This window comes from Leptonychotes weddellii, chromosome 16 (genome assembly GCF_054177405.1).
Source record: "Leptonychotes weddellii isolate Sample4059 chromosome 16, ASM5417740v2, whole genome shotgun sequence".
In the NCBI taxonomy this organism is placed as follows: Eukaryota; Metazoa; Chordata; class Mammalia; order Carnivora; family Phocidae; genus Leptonychotes; species Leptonychotes weddellii.
The window spans coordinates 7,945,377-7,962,795 of record NC_138384.1 but is presented as its reverse complement, the minus strand read 5'-3'; the positions used below and the strand labels follow the sequence as shown (position 1 = coordinate 7,962,795).

General features: G+C 46.7%; 1 protein-coding gene and 1 pseudogene across 3 annotated transcripts in view; both read right to left on the bottom strand.

Annotated features, from left to right (window-relative positions):
* Positions 1–17,419, bottom strand: part of MAF (MAF bZIP transcription factor) — a 337,857-nt gene that overhangs the window by 93,659 nt on the left and 226,779 nt on the right. The window lies entirely within an intron of this gene.
* Positions 8,819–8,921, bottom strand: LOC115937235 (U2 spliceosomal RNA; annotated as a pseudogene).

Here is a 17,419-nt window from a genome sequence, read left to right as displayed (position 1 = left end):
CAATGACCATGCAAAGAATTACAGAAGTCACACTGTTTCAGCTAGAGGATGGGATGGAGTGTGGTTGAGCGTGTGGTGGGCCATGTTTCATCAGGATGAGTGGAATCGGGCTCTCTGCAGAGAATGCAATTTAAGCTGAGCCTTGAATATTGAGAAGATATTTAAAATACTCAGCTGCCAGGTGATTCTAAGGTCTAGCCAGGGGGCCACCCATGGCTTAGCGCAAGGGCGTGCGTGTGTCCAACCAAGCATGGCTTATGTGGCAGACAGAAGGAAGCTCAGTGTCAAGGTTTCTGGGAAGAGAGGCACAAAGTGATATGTGAGGGGAGGCAGAAGCCAGGTCCAGGAGGGCCTGGTAGCTAAAACATCTGGTCTGCTTAAAACATCAACCAGAGGAGACCCGGGGTCTCCCGCTGTGGGATCAATGTCACGTTAGGGACGGGGATCCTTTATTTAAATGAGTAAAGGTGTTAGTGAGTGTTCCTGAGAAGGCTACTGGGACACGTGGCCACTTAGGAGGTCCCCAGGGGCCCAGGTGAAAAGTGGATGCTTGACTCTGTAGCTTAGGTCAAGGACGATGATTTATTTTTCTGGATGATGCTTGAACAATAGGTTTGCTGCAGAGAACGGCAATAGAGAGTGTTCAGGAATTCTTTGCAAAAGAAAGCAAGCAAAAATATATTAAATATCTACTATGAGCTAGACATTGTGTTGAGCGCTGGGAATAACATGGTGAGCAGAAAGAGGCTTCCTGTTTTCTGGAGGACACAGGCAAGGAATCACACAAACAAATATGCAGTTAGATGAGGCTAAGGTCAAAACAGGGGAACCAAGCTTATGGGCATTGTAAGGGGATTGATCCAGACAGGTTTGAGGTCATGGCTGAGAGTATGCACACCTGGAGGTTAGAGGCCCACAGAGGGAGGGACGGAGGAATGTGGTCTCACCGCCAGCTTGCAGGACCCGGCGGGCCCCGATAAAGACTTACAGAGGGGTGCTTGATTCATAAGTCAGCCTGGCCCAGGGGTGCAGTCTGAAGGAGGAGTGAGTGGGTCCCACATTAAAGGCTTCGGGGAGACCAGGAGGCCAGGGTTATGTCAGGGGTTTGGATTAGAAGAAAGGAGGCTGGAATTATGCTCTGAAATATATATATCCCTGCAATGTTTCTACACACAAAAAAGCATCACATACACAATTAAAAAAATACTTTTAAACAATTAATAAAAGGAAAGGAAAGGAATAAACTTGAGATTGCAAGACCCAAGGAGAAATGTGCATAAAGATGAAAGGAGGGAGGGGGCGCCTGGGTGGCTCAGTTGGTTAAGCAACTGCCTTCGGCTCGGGATCGAGTCCCACATCGGGCTTCCTGCTCAGCAAGGAGTCTGCTTCTCCCTCTGACCCTCCTCCCTCTCATGCTCTCTGTCTCTCATTCTCTCTCTCTCAAAATAAAAAAAAATAAAAAAAATCTTTAAAAAAAAAAAAAAAGATGAAAGGAGGGAGAAAACGAAGCAGCCTAACCTTGGACATCCACCTGCCCCAGGGGTGCCGCGTGGGCAGGGGCATCAAGAGAGGGGCCATGCTGTGCCCTGGACAACTGGCACCGGGGTGAGGTGAGGGCTCTGGGAGACTTCCCCGATGCCCACGCCACTTCTCAGAGATTTACCCCCCCTCTCCAGGGCTTCTGAGAGCAGCGCCAGCACCCACACTGACAGTGGGTTTCCCAGACGCTTAAGGAAGTTAACTGGGGAACTGCGGGCCCAGGAGAAGGAACTTTTGGGTAAGTGGCAGCAACATGGCCTTGGGAGAAAGTGACCGTGAACTCATAACTATAAATCTCTCCCTTTTATTTTCCACAGTAAGGTCAGAGAGCCGTGCATAGACACATTTACTGAATGATTACCACCTGCCTATGGAATGCTTAGAATTTCCCCAAATTTATGTCTCCCCAATTAGAACCTAAGAAGAGATGTTGAGAGCCAAGAGATGGTACTGTCTTCGATGCTTGTCTTCTGTGCTTACGGCCAAATACGTTCTCAGTAAAGATTTGTTTAAATCATGACTTCGGGAATTATGCATTTACGTAACTTTGGACAAGCTACTTTAAACCTGTATGCCTCAGTTTCCTCATCTGTCAAATAGGGGCATAGTAGTGCCCTCTCACAGGGTTACCCTAATTCAGGATAATCTCTCCTTGAGATCCTTAATTTAATTACATCTGCCAAGACCCTTTCTCCACAGAAGGCCACGTTCACAGCTTCAGGGGGCCATATCTCTCTCTCAGGGGTGGGGTACAACCACCAATGGGATTGGCATTACCACATGCTTCCAAAATGGCGGGCACTTTGCTAAAAATCACTGCTCTCTGACACTATCCCATTCAACCCTTACCACAGCCACATGACTCAGGTGCTGTCACAATCCCGTCTTTATGTAGGAAGCAAATGAGGTGCAGACAGAAGAAGTATGTGGCCCGGGCCCCACAGTGAGTAAGTGGGAACCAGGGTTTGGATGTAGCCAGGCTGTCTCCAGAGGCCTGGCTCTGTTAAGGCACATGCAGATGCACACACAGAGACCTTTTGAGGTCTGGCAAGAATCAGAACAAAGCAAGATTTAAGTACACTGCCGGAGGCTGAAGTGTCGAGTTAAAAGTGACAGCGAGAAGGCAGGAAACACTCAACCCTTCACTTGCTTTTGTCTTATCCATCAAAGAGAATGAGCTCAAACCGGAAAGAACACAACCGACGCGGTTGGGAAGGGAACCGAAGCCCAAGATAGGTGAAATGATGAGCCCAGGCAGAATGGACTCCAACCTTCTGGATCCTCACAGTCTGGTCCTACAGATGCCAATACTCTGTGAGGCTGAACGAGGAGAGACAACAGAGCCTTAAGGTTAAGCCTGCAAGAACTTGACTCAGCCAGTCTGACCCCAGGATCCACCACCTGACCTGCTATGCTACTTCTGGCAGCCATTTGATCAACTTCAACCTCAATTTCTCATCCACAAAAGACAACTTTGTCCATACGGTCTGAAGACATAGATACTTCATTGGTTATTTTTAGACTAAAGATTTCCTTGGTGACACTATGTACATTCCCCTTTGTTCTCAGAATTTACAACCTTCTGTAGAAGTAAGATTATTTTCAACCTCGTAGAGCTGTATTGAGGGTTAAATACAATCATACCTGTAAAATTACTTATCACAGTACCTGGCTTATTACTTGTTCAACAAAATTAAGATGTTTTGCCCAATCCACTATCCAACAAATTGGATGAAGAGGGGTTTTTCCCCCCACCCCACCCATTTTAAAGATTTTCCATCTCAAATTGCAGCTTTTAAAAAATCTGCACTATAAATGACACCTTATTTAACACATCTATATTTAATGAATTTCTGTTGAATATAGTGACATTTTATATGTTTCAACAGAAATCATCATGACGTTAGATTTTCCACACCCTAAATTGGTTTTAGAGACACTGAACTAGGACAGGGGTGGGCCAGCTTTTTCTGCAAAGGGCCATCTAGATAGTAAGTATTTTAGGCTTTGTGCATCATATGGTCCCTGTTGCAACTGCACAGTTGTGCAGTTTTGCTGGGAAAGCAGCCACAGACAATATGTAAATGAAGGTGAGTAGCTGTGTTTCAATAACGCTTTATTTACAAAAACAGGCGGAGGCTGGATTTGGCCTGGTTTGCTGCCCTCTGAACTAGGGCACTCAGACGTTTCGCAGATGCCATCATTAACTTCTGAGGTATCCGGGGAAGCAAGGTTGCACTTGGGAGCCTCTGGACAGGAAAGGAGGAGATTCTGAAAACAGAGGAGCAGATAAGGGACTCCAGAGGGATAAACTTGCCAAAGGCAATTCTCATTGAACGCGGCTGCTGTGGGTTTGAACCCAGGCGTTCAGGCTATGTAGTCTGTGTGCTGACCTGCTCCAGAAGAAGACAGAAATGATGTGAAGGGCAGGGGAAGCTTCTGTGGGTGTTCAGGGGAGGATGAGTGGAGTTTTACATTTTAAAAGGTTTTAAAAGCCCATTGTCTGAAGAAGGGCTTGGGGTGGAGCTCTGGGAGAAGTGGGAGACCATTTTGGTTGGTACCTGAGGAGGAAGGTCCAACACTGGCCGCAGTGCTTGTCTCTCACCTGACATTTATTTTCTTACGACATTTTAGTGGTGAGAATGTGTTTTATATTCTTAAAGCACTTTTACTCACTTACGTATCTATTTTCTCAGTGATGGGCTCTCTTGCAAGCCGATGGGTCGGGGACAGCTGTGCCCGAGTACAGATAAAGCTGTGGGTTATTATTTGACAAGAGATAAAGCCGCGAGGCATTGATTTGACAAGGTCGCAGAGCTAGCTTTTGGAAAGACTTGCTGTAGGTGAGTCAGCCCCACCCAGAGTGGCCCAGAAGTAACTATGGAGGAAGTAGTGTTTTCTTTTTGCTAAGATTAAGAGTTCTCCCTCTTTTGATCCAAATGCTATCCATTTCTATTTAGGGTAATGAAGGGGCTCACTGGAGGCTTATGTGGTCTCAGGGACTGTGCCACAAGTCTTGACTGATTCATCTCCTTTAATTTTTCCAAGTCCACGTGGGGACACACTTAGAATCCCATACTTTGGGTGGGGAGGGGATCTAAAACTCAGTCATAAAAACCTGAGCACTTGCAAGAACATTAACTCCTATGAAAACAGTGTTTGCAGAGCATTGCTCTCTCCATCATGGTTTGATCGCCATAAAATCCTGTGAGGTACCAATCAGACTTCGGTGCAAAGCTTAGCTTTACTGTTTGCTGAAGTTATGAGAATCTGAGCAGACCCACCAAACTCCCCGACGCTCCGTTTCCTTCTCTGTGTCATGGGGGTAGGAATGCCCACACTCTGAGTTGTAAGAATTAACTCAAATAACAAAAGTTGCAAAGTGCCCTTACTCTTTCATCCCTACAAGCATGCATTAAGTAAGTGCTTCAAGAGGTGATTATCAGGGGCGCCCGGGTGGCTCAGATGGTTAGCCATCTGCCTTTGGTTCAGGTCATGATCCCAGGGTCCTGGGATCGAGCCCCACAACGGGTTCCTGGCTCAGAAGGGAGCCTGCTTCTCCTTCTCCCTCTGCCTCTCTCCCTGCTCATGCTCTCTCTCTCTCGCTCTCTCTCTCTCTCTGTATCTCTGGGTCTCATATGAATAAATAAAACCTTAAAAAAAAAAAAAAGAGGTGATTACCACCTGGTATACAAGAGGTGCCTAATGCATACTGCCTCCCTCAGAGTCTCTCATTTTTTCCTCACTGATTTTCAGAGGGCACTGCCTGGCCAAGAGCATCTTCATTCTGTACAAACTCCAGCGGTTGTGAATCAGAGGCTCCATGATGGAAAACTCAGGTTTTGTTTTGAGGGCAGCCTCCAAGACCAGGATATCAGTTGGAGACATTTAGGGCAACTCCACTTTTCAGGACCACGTGGTTGTGTCAGTGAGAAAAACGGGGACAGAAGGAGAATTTCAAATCCTTGTGGGCTCTTGGGGGGGCCTTGATAATCATGGGCGTGGGGCCCTGCATGAGAACACATTCTTTTTTTTTTTTTTTTTTTTGATCTCTTGCCAATTTCTTAATGAAATAGGAGGGCAAGAGGGAGCTAATTCTCAGCAGAGTCTAAAATCCCTTGAGCTGAGCCGGCACTTGTATGAAGACAAAGCGCATCGAGGGTGGGGTGGGGAGGGAGTTGTCACTGTGATTTGGAAGCCTTTCCTTTGGCCAATATAACTCCATTAGGTTTTGGAAGTGAACCCAGGTATGCGCATGGGGGGTTCTGGAAGTAATATTCTCCAACCAGTGTGTAATTAAAATGGAACTTTGAAGAATCGCTTCTCTCTCAATTGCTCCAGCCACCCTGTATCTGATTGAATGCCGGGAAGCTGTCTCCATGAGCTTTGGCTAGTTTTCTGCCAAGACATTTAACTACCGGTTCGACATTTCCTATATATTTAGCACTAAGGACATACCTGCATGCAGCTTCAGGCTCCTCCTTCGTGGGATCTATCTGCCTCTAACTCTTCTCAGTAACTACAGCTCTGAGACACAAAGGGGCTGTTTTGCAAGCCTGGTCTCTCCCTTTTCTCCCCAACCTGCCACCTTCCTGCTCTGATGGTGGTTTTGTTTTGTTTTGTTTTGTTTTAACTCATGTTTCACTTCCCACATTCTGGTTCTTGTTCTTCCTGGAGACCCGGACCAACAACAACAAAAAAGCCGCCAGGGCATATTAGGTTAAAGGAAACCTTATTTCCCCCTCTCTGTTGGAAAACCTGGTGGTCTCAGGGTTGACTGATTTTCCAAACCCAGGTCCTCCTAAGTCAAGTCGGGGGCTGCAAGTGACTGACCGAGAACCGGTCTTAATAATCTGACTCCAGGTTCACCAAACTGGACTTCAGAGAAGTAGGGTTTGCATCTGACCTGTTGCTTCCGAAAAACTGTATATAATAAGAAAATACAATGCAATTTCCATAGCTATCTGGTGATCATAGCACCATTTCTTCTGGGTCCATTGTGGGATTCATAAAGAAAAGTGCAAGAGCTAAATTATTGCATTAAAAATTTGCTTTCCAAAAATCTCCAGTTAGGACCTTAAAAATTCAAAAATTATACAGTAAGCAACGAAATGGAAGAAATTTATCGCCCCCAGATAGGATGGAAATGGCTCATATCGGTGGTGGTACCTCTCCCCAAACTCAAACCCCCAGCAACAGTGCATCACTATGCTAGGATATGAACACAAGACATTCGCGCAATCTCCAGTAAAATGAAAATAAAAGCAACTTTAGAAAATTGTCCTATTTTTATTGACCTCATATTCAATCTAACTAAAAACAGCAGGTTTTCTGTTTAAATACAAATTGAAACAAACTCAGCATTTTCCTCTTCCAACTTGATCATTTTCCTAATTTCTTCTCACATGGAAATGTCGGTTATAGGGTTAATATCCACACTATAGGAAGAGCAAAACCACAAATAAAAACAAACACTAAGTCACCATGGAAAACTAAAAAAGATTACAGATTAGCATCTGGGCAACAACTCAATCAACCAAAGTTTAATTTTACTGATAATCAAAGATATCTCAATTAAAATACACTTGCATTATTTTTTACTAATTAAATTAGTAAATCTATTTTGTCATTGATTGACTCAGTGCAGGCCACAGTTCGGGTTATAAAGACTATTGCTCTGGTGTTGTATTCAAAGGGGGCAAAGATCATCTATAAAAGCAGCATGGCAATCCAATTTTATGGTTCAACCCCCTTTGTGACCGGATCGTTCCAAGCATAATTTGATGCTATCGCACATTTACTTTTTGAGAATAAAGTACTGTAAGAGGTGGGTTTGCTGGTGAAACTAAAGTTCCAAAGCCTCCCACTTAAACTGACTCCTCCCAAGTTGCCAAGGAAGGCCCTAGCTATTCTGTATTTATAGTTTTGTAAGCAATCCAAAAATGTTATGAAGCTCTGGGCCTTCATAAGCGGGAGTCCAGCTTTGAGCACAGCTAGAGAAAAGGTGATGGCTGCCGAGGAAAACCCTGGCGATGGGCAAGATGGTGCCTTGGGTCAGCTAAGCTTGGAGGAAGCTAAGAGACAGGACATGGTGGGAAGAGGCACCAGTGGGAAAAGACTGAGACCAAAGCCAAAGCAAGCTGGGATGAGGATGCTCTGTGAATAATGAAAGGGAGAGATAGTCAGACAGAATTGCCCCCAGGCACTGAGCACCTAGGGGGAGCCAGGCCCAGTGCTGGCCCATTGGCGGGAGGCAGGAATGTGGATACTGGCCCCAGCTCCTCCAAGCCGGCGACACCCTCCTAGGTGTATAAATAAGGAGCGTGGGGCTTGGAGAGAAAAGGAACTTGCTACTGGTCAGAGTGAGTAAACAGCTGGTTAAGAGTTAATCCCATCCAGGTCTGCCTGACTCCAAAGTTCCCTTCCCCTAGACCAAGCCACCTTTCTTATCGTGTAAAACATCATAAACCCTGGATCTGGAGGCCCACCCCGAGAGTGACGGACAAGGGTAAAAACCCATGTCAAGTTGTAAAACAAGAACAAAAACTAATCTCTGGGCTCACATGGGAAATTGCTTCAGATATTTCAAGAAATAAAGTTGGGTCATTTGAGGAACGGAGAACCGCTGTTTCCCATGTATTCGTTGTTTGACAAATTGATCCATAATGAGATTAAGCCCCTTAACAAATAAAGACCTAATGCAGGCCTAATCCCACATGGAAGATGAAAGATGTATCGGAATCTTTTGCCTGAAAAAGCCGACCTCGGGGCACATGCAGCTGCTACTCCCACAGGCCGACCCATCTGGGGAGGTTGACTTCCAGCAAGGAAACTGGGTGCTGTTGGATAAAGCGGCTTCAGTTAAAACGTGAAAGCTAGCTGACTGCACCTGGGGCTTGAGAGTTTCCAGTAGCTCTAGATGGGCGGAGAGAAGTACTGGACAATCTCCCCTCCTTCCCGTTCTGTTCTCCATCGCTAGCTCTGAAATTCGATTCTCTTTCCAGATGCTGCAGACTTAGTTTCTCCATCTGTAACATGGGACAACAGCCTATGTGCCTGGCAGGGATGTTGTGAGCACTGAACGAGAAAACACTTGTGGAAATGCCAGCAGGGTGTCTGCCCCCCAGCAACACCACCTGCTTCCACTGGACTCTTGCCGTCTTCGTGGGTTATTTTAAAAACATCGTGACGCTCACTTTTCTGTTATTTCCCTGCAAGGTTTTGCGGTTCATGCAGCACTGGAGCATTTCACTTGATGGCAACCAAGTCATTGTAATTAGGGCAGTGACGATTAATTCTAGTTAGTTAGTTAAGGTTAGTTAAGATTAAACTGGTAAGAACAGATACTACACTTGATCTTAGCCAAAAGGCCGAGTTAAGATTAGCTCTACTTGTTCTTTGGCCTAACTCCTCCTCCACCATATCTCTAGCCTGGTTGCGAGTGCCATTTTAAGGAGAAGTTGAGATTCATGTTTGTCTATTACGTTCATCAATGGATCAGCCAGGGCATCGTAGGTGGTCCAAGAATATTGGTTATTGAATGGGCTATGGGGGCAGTTATGAGCTTGGATATCTAAAGTACTAGTTCTGCTACTAACTAGCTGGGTATCACCCAAGAGAAATCAGTACATATGTCCACCAAAAGACATGCTTGGGATGTTGATGGCAGCTTTATTCATAAATCAAGATGGGGAAACAAAACAAGTGCCCATCAAGAGGAGAACAGCTACACAGACTGGGGGGAGTGGTGCAACAGACTACTTCAGAGCAATAGCAGAGAGAGAGCTGTGGGGCCATGCAACCGTGTGGCAGAAGAATCCAGACACTGAAGCACAAAACGAAGGAGAAGCAAAAGGATACACACTCTATCATTCCGTCTTGAAGCGCTTGGACAGTGATGAGATCGGGCCGGAAGTCACCACTAGGGGGTGCCGACTGGGAAGGGGCAGGAGGGTATTTCTGGGGTGGGAAACTTCTATAGCTTCATCAAGGAGGTGGTTACAGGGCAGTAGACATATATAGATCAATGAATTCATTGGTCTCACTGACATAATTTGCAAGACCCAGAGCAAAATGAAAATGAGGAGTCTCTTGGGAAAAAAAAAAATATTAAGAATTTCAAGATAGCAGACCATTGGCCCTTCTAAGCCTGGGGCCCCCTGCAAGGGAACAGGTCCTACGCCCATGTAACTGGCCGTGGTTAAGCCGTACACTTAAGATGAGTACATTTTATGCACTTTAGTTACAGTTTGATGAAAAGCCAAAAGCAAACATACAGGACCGCAGGAAAAGAAATCTTTGGGGGCCACTGGGGAAGGGGGTGGTTTTAAAAAACGATGTTGCCCCAAGTCATTCCTTTATGTACTTCCTGTCCGACTCATCAGTGCTCACTTCCTGGTGCCATGGCCAGACAGCCTTCAAAAGCTCATTAAACTGCCTTATTCTAAGGAGAAAAGCTAAATCAAGCTGAAGAGCTAAATCAAGCTGAAATGTGCGTTTGTAATTTATATTTGTATTCAACTCAGTTGGGCTTCAGACGGACCAGGGAAGGCAGGAAGGACCCTCTCCTGATGTGGCCCAAGGAAACAGTGGAGTCCCGGGAAGGGTGACATCACAGTCTGGCCAGACTTTTCAGAGATGTCTGGGGTCGGCCATGGAAGGTCTCTCCATGGAGGGGGAAGCAGGCAGGGACCCCCCCAGGAGGATGGGCAGGAATGATGTGGCCAAGGTAGGGAGAGAGGCTGAGAATGAGTTTCCACAATGGGCAAATCCAGCAGCCAGCAATTCACAGCAGAGACAGGGGGATGATCAGGGTGGGAACACCCCACTAACAAGGACAGGCCTTTGCTGGTGCCACTTCTGCTCGGTGATAGTCTTCCTGCTCTTGAGTTGTATTTTCCTTTTAGCTCAGAGAGGGCAAGAGGCAGATACAGAAGCAGCCAGGAGATACTGGATCTCCTAGGGAAGATCCACAACTGACCAAGACTCCTGCCCCGAGCATGTTTAGAAAGAGACACTTTCCATAGACCAGACAGGTCCAGAACCCAGCTTTCAGGCATGCGGAGGTGTGGACAGGGTAGAGGCACCAGGGGTCCTATTTTCTTCCCTTTCTCTGCAGCTCAAGAGTGCAGCGACATCATTTACCAGATCCGGCTCAGTATGTAATGAAGAAGGGACACCCCAGAAAGGTCAAGTAAGTAGCCCAAGGTCACACAGCATGAATATCCCAAAACTGACAACATAATTGAGCATTTCATATTTTACTCCAGGGAGCTTCATGACTTTCTACTCCGACCCACATGTCACTTACTTCTCGTTCCCTTTTTTCTATAATTTGGTGAGGATCTTTCTTTTTTTCAAGTTTGGAGGGGAGAACCACTGTTACACATTAATGAACACAGACATAATCTTGGTTTGGATTTATTTATGTCTTCCATAAATCATATTTATTGAGTGCCTGGGGTGTACAGGCATTGTGAGAGGTCCCACACATTAAGGCAAGGAAAAAATAAACGTTACAGACACTTGGTGTAGACTGCAGACTACTTAAATATCCAAAGGCATCAAATAAATCATCAGACTGTTTAGAAATAGACTCTGGCATGTTCCCTGCAAACCTTCATACAAAACCCTGCAATTGTGCAATGTGGGCTGAGGGCTGGGAATATTTGTTCACATGACTGAGTGGGTCATAGGCCCCCAGAGTCATCCATGTTTTGGACTTTGGGAATAACTGCGGCTTTCTTCTCAATCTCTCATCTCAAACTACCATTCTTCTTCAAACCAGCAATAAAAAGAAATGGAACCATAAAACGTTGACAGCATCCCATTTGAAACGAAGCTGACCCAACCCAGAAACCATCTCTACACAGTCTTTAAAGGCGTCAAGAACGTGATTGTTAATAGTGAAGGCTGGTGAGCAGCAGGTGTGTGCACACATGCGTAAATACACAAACATGCACGCCACCCACTCGCCTCCTTCTCAGTATGGTGGGGAGGGTCACAGAAGATACTTGCTGTAAGCTACAAAGCCCTTCTATGCATACACGGAGCTGCTACTCTCCACTTAAAGTAGGGCTGACCCATATTGTAGGTTCCAACCAATTGGAACCGCTGCTTTTCTTGAATTTAAAAGCCCAGTGGACATAAAACCACTTCTCCCTTTTGCACATCATGTACTTCAGTAGTGTACTTTCTTTTATGCAATGAAGGCTGAATGAGCACCAACGCCGTGTCAGGCACCATGCTAGGCACTGGGAACATGAAAATAAACAGGACATGTCTCTGTCCTCAAGGAGCCCACAGCCTAATGGTGGAAACTCACATGTAAGTCAGCAATTATAATCCAGTGTTAGGGTCTTCCTTTGGGCCCACACTGTTCTTCGGTATCATAGAGTGGGGAGTCTCCACTCCAGGGGAATCTCCAGGGGAAGGAACTGAGCAGAATTTTGAAGATGGGATTGCTCTGAACTCAGTGAAGACAGACAAAGCAAGAACATTCCAGAGAGAAGAACAAGCACATGGAAGCAGGAGCCAGCCAGACAGGGGAAAACATGATATGCGTGGAAGACGTTAGGTTAGCTGAGAGACTGTCAACGGTGTGAGGGAAGGCCAGGGAGCCACTGAGGGGCCAGATCACAGCCTCACAGATTCCTTTAAGGGCTGAGCCTCGGCATCTGAAAGCAAGAGGGAGGCATCAGGATTATGATCTAAGGGAGTGACAGCAACAGTTTTGCCTTTTAGAAACATCTCTTTTCTATCATTTTCCTTTTTAAGCTCCTCCTGCTTTTGAGAGCAAGAACGAACACTCCTGCAAACTCTCAGTATGTGTCAGACCAATCTCCTCGAAGGGAAAAAGTATTCAATGAGGATAATTTCCCAGCCCAGAAGAACAAGCCTGTGGAAAACATACAAAGTTACAGAAGCACAATGTTTGTGCTTTGGAAATCACCAAGCTTTAACAAGAAAGAAGGGAAGGAGCAGAAGAAAGAAGGAGAGGAAGAACAGAGAGAGAGAGACACAAGCAGAGAGGGAAGACAGTGGTCTGTATCCCGTAGAAACGCACATCTCACATCTCCACTTTGCCCCTTGCCAACTGCATAAACCTGGGTCACTTGCTTAACTCATCTGAGCCTCAGTTTCCTTTGGAGAAAACCTTAACAATTTCTCATAGGGTTGATACAGGCTGGATACCACCTGTGGCAGAGCTATTCACGGAGGCCTGTGCTCTCTCTCGCACAATATGGAGCCATCATTGGGAAGGGACACATTCACCAGGCCTCTCTTCCAACCAGGTATAGCGATATGACTAGTCTCACTGAAGGAATGTGAATGGAAGAGTGTTACATCTGGGCCAAGGTTTTTTTTTTAAAGATTTTTTATTTATTTATTTGACAGAGAGAGACACGGTGAGAGAGGGAACACAAGCAGGGGGAGTGGGAGAAGGAGAAGCAGGCTCCCCACTGAGCAGGGAGCCCGATGCGGCGCTCGATCCCAGGACCCTGGGATCATGACCTGAGCTGAAGGCAGACGCTTAACCAACTGAGCCACCCAGGCACCCCTGGGCCAAGGTTTTTAAGAAGTGAATGTACCTCTCCACATCCCTCCTTCCCCTTCAGCCAGCTGGGAGCAGATGACATTGAGGATCACGGAACCACGAGACAAAAGGAGCCTGAGTCCTTGAATCACTGCATGGAAGAGAGCTGCCCTCAACTGGGAACTCTCATGGAATTCTCATGGGAAGCCACGAACACTGTGAGGCTTATTTGTTACAGCAGCTAACACTATCCTAATTAACACAGTATCCTAATATCAGGCACAAACAACAAATGAAATGTGTTTAATAAGCACCGTAGGATGGGAGAAGGCAGCACTCCTGCTTTCGGCATTTTCCTGCCAAGGAAAAGAAACAGTCCAATTTCGAGATGACTGTTTTTCACCGGTGTCTTTAGAAGAGCCTTTTAATCAAGCCGCCCCTAACGAGATTATCTCTTTGGAGGCAAACAAAGCAGAGGCAGGGTTTCTTCCTTCCCCTTCCCCGTTAAAAGCATCCTGCCAACTTCTAACTGCCATTATTAGGGAGTTCTTCAATTTAAAAAGTTACCATCTACTTGCCATCCTGGCGAAGCTGTCAGTTCCTGAGAAGTGGAACTCGGCCAACTGATTAGTTTTGATGGACTGCGGTGTGGAAATCCAGCCTCTGTCACTAAAGTGCCTGTTCATCCAATTAACCAAATTACTACAGGAACTCTAGCCAAGTGCAACACTTAGTGGACGGCTGCTCGGGAGGTCAGGGATGGCGGAGGAGGGGGTTTTATCAAATGCCTGCTCCTCCTTCCCTGTCCTCGGGCCAAAAGGAGTGCCAAGCAGAGGGAAGAGGAGAACAGACCCACCCTACTCCTTTCCTGCCTGGCATCAAAACTCCAGTGTGACTCTAAAAGGATATCTCAGTGTCACCATCACCATCTTCATCATCACCATCATCATCATCATTGGTCGTGTTGTTAATTTTTATTTATTCATTTAACACCTGCTTCTAAGGCACCTACTCGGTGCCAGGCACTGTGCTTGGAGCTGAGAAGACAGACAGGAACGAAGAAGTCAAGGCTATGCCTTTCTGGAATTTTGCTCTTATAGGAAAAGACAAAGAGTCAACAGCAAAGTTTCTCAACCTTGACACTCCTGGCATTGTGGTGGGGCCGTCCTGGGCACTGGGGGATGCTGAGTGACACCATGGCCTCAGCCCAGGGCATGCCAGGAGTACCCCCCGAGTTGTAACAACCAAGAATGTCTCAAGACATTACCAACTGTCCCCTGGTGGCAAACTCGCCCCCTTGGCCTCTGTCCCCCATGGAGAACCCGTGCTCAACAGTGAGGTGAATCAACGGATTACCTGCCGATCGTGATCCAGGCTGGGAGGGATGGAAGCTGCACAGGGAGAAAGAGGCAGAGGGGTGGTCAGGGAGGGCTCCCGGGGGAGGTAACATTTAAGCTGGGACTCAAGTTGATGAGGAGCCGGCTATGTGAAGAGATGGAGGAGACCCTTCTGAGCAGAGGGAACAAAGGGACAAAGGCCTGGAGCCTGGATGAGAGGAGAAAACACCAGGAGGAGCCAGGTGCAAACAGCAGGACTGAGTGTAGGACACAGGATTGGGGGGGGGCGGTGGAGACCACTGCAGGGACAGATCCTAGCTCTTGTCGCCAACGTCAGGAGTATGGATTTTATCTGAAGCACAACTAAGAGAGGAAGTATAGTGTGATCAGGTGCTGGAGCCAGACTGCCCGTGCCTCAGTTTCCCTGCCTGTGTAGTGTGCAGCCTGGCGCCCGGTACCAAGGAAGCCTTCAGACGCTGCCCAGAGGGGTGCGGGAACTGGCCGGAGCCAGCTCACTAGAGCGGATGTGCATCCGTTCTCAGCTTACGTCACTCGGGGGGCTTGAAATTGGCCATGGTGGGAGTATGTACCCCAGGGACACTGGCGAGGGCTGGGAGTCAGGGCTTCTCCCCACCCTGGAGTGTCGATCTTAGGCGCTTAACCAGCTCAGCCCTGATTATTGGCTTGTGTTATTAGGTTGGCTGTGGAAGGGCTTTGGACATAGGAGTAGCACAGTTAGATTTATGTTTTTATTTCTCTTTAAAAGATTTTTATTTTTTTATTTGAGAGGGAGAGAGAGGAAAATCTCAAGCAGACTCCCAGCTGAGCAGAGCCTGACTTGGAGCCTGATCCCAGGACCCTGAGATCATGACCTGAGTGGAAATCAAGAGTTAGACGCTCAACCGACTGAGCCACCCAGGCACCCCGAGATTTATGTTTTTAAAACGTAACTCCGACTATTCTGTGGAGAGCAGTGACTATTCATGGAGCCGTGAGGGTAGGGCTGAAGGCAGGGAGACCAGAGGAGAGACCAGGACAGTAACATCGCCAAGAGAGGCTCGCACTGACCAGGCAGTGATGGTTGGAGATGGGGGCAGAGCTGAGACATATCCTGGGGACAGACTTGCTGGTGGGTTAGATGCCACGGAACAAACAGAAGAGGGTGAGGTTTCTGGCCTTGGGAGCCACATGGAAGGTGATGTGGTCGTTACGCTACCATTAGCAGCAACAAACAACACAGTGTTTGGGGTTGCCTTTTATTAAGCACCTGCATAGAGGGTATATTTTTCTGATCTTCTCCAAAATGCCACAAGAGAACTATAATTAGATTTAACCACAAGTTGAGGGTGTGACACTGAGGCTCAGCGAGTGAAGGGGCTTGCTGCCTTCACTCGCTGCCCAGGGAGGCTGCCCAGGGAGCGGGCTGCCCAGAGAGCAGGAGGCTTATGCGGGACCTCAGTCTGCTGTCCCTGACTGGAAGCGCATGCCCACTGCCAACCTGCCTCCCTGCCTCTCCAGTCTGATCCGCTCTACAAGTGCCTGGCCAAGGAGGAGGGGCCTCCTTGCTCTCGGGGAGTCCTGGGGACTGACACCCAGGTGGTTTCTCTGTAGTATTTCACAAGTATGGAATCCAGGAGAGGCTGCAGCATGGGGAAGTTTAAAAGGGCTTGAGTCTTGGTCTTTGCCTCCCTCACTTCCAAGCCCCTCTCCCCAACTTTCTGAGTCTCTTTTTCCTTATCAGATTTTATAAGGATTCAAAGAAGGGCTTCTGAAGTTCCCGAGCAGATCATCATTGTCATCATCATCATCATCATCAGACCAACCTGTTATTGACATCAGTACATACGAATGCGTTATCATATCCTGTTGAATTGCTAATGAAGCAAGAGGTACTGTGCAAAACGTCTTACTTTATCAGCTTACGAGAACTCTGTGAGGTGACCGCATGATGAACCCTAAATATAGATGGAGAAACTGAGGCTCAGAGAAAATTAAAGATCTGATTGCTCAGATAACACGGCCAGTAAATGGCACAGCCAGAATGCAAATCCATTAAGAGGCCACGGGGTTCTTGGTGTCTGAAATACTTCTTCTTGCAGTTACATTGCTCTGTACAACACTGGTTACTTCCAAAGGCTAAGGTATGCAAATGCCCCTCAGGTATTTTTTTTTTTTTTTTTTTGGTCAACGTTGGTAATAGGAAGCGCTTACAGCAATCCCCCGGGTCCCCTGCCTTGTTCCCACCCCAGAGTGAATCAGCCACCTCAGCCAGGTGAAAAGTGAGCTGGACGCAACAATTCAAGGCTTGTCAGAATAATTGGAGGTGGTACAGGAACCGAGAGAGGTCCCTGTGGGTGAGAGTGGGGTACCCGTTAAGGAACTTTGTCCCAGTCCCACGAAGCTAAGATTATGACAGATTCTGCCTGTGGGGTTTCATCGGCCAGGAAAAAAACGAAACAAAACAAAAAAACCCCAAACACCCTATTTGTGTGTTCCCATTCTTCTCCTCGCTATTTACCCTAAATGGACAGACACTTTTAAGGACTTTATATGTCAGCACCAGACTCAATCATCTCAACTGAATGGTCCCTGTAAGGGGACAGAATAAGCAAATCTGGAATTGGGCAGTTGTGTCATCCTGTTGAAACCCACATACGTGTAGATAACCCTGAAGATATTCCATGGGGTCATCAAAAAAGTACACATAACACCACACCAACCATAATCATAAATGGAAACTTTCTATTTCTTTTCATTTTTGTTTTTTTTACTTTTGCTTGGAAACAGATCGCCTGGTCTGTATTGTCTGCACCAGTTACTTTGATACTTTCCTTTAGACACACACGTAAAGTCATTGTCATGAATGCAAATGTGGTCAAGGCCATTTACATTAGCAAACTCGACTTTTCAATCAGTAATCTTTAAAATGTCATCTAGATTATGTCTCTCTTTGGATTATTTGTCAGAATTCTTCCTGCTTACACCCAGGATGGCAGATTCGCCCACC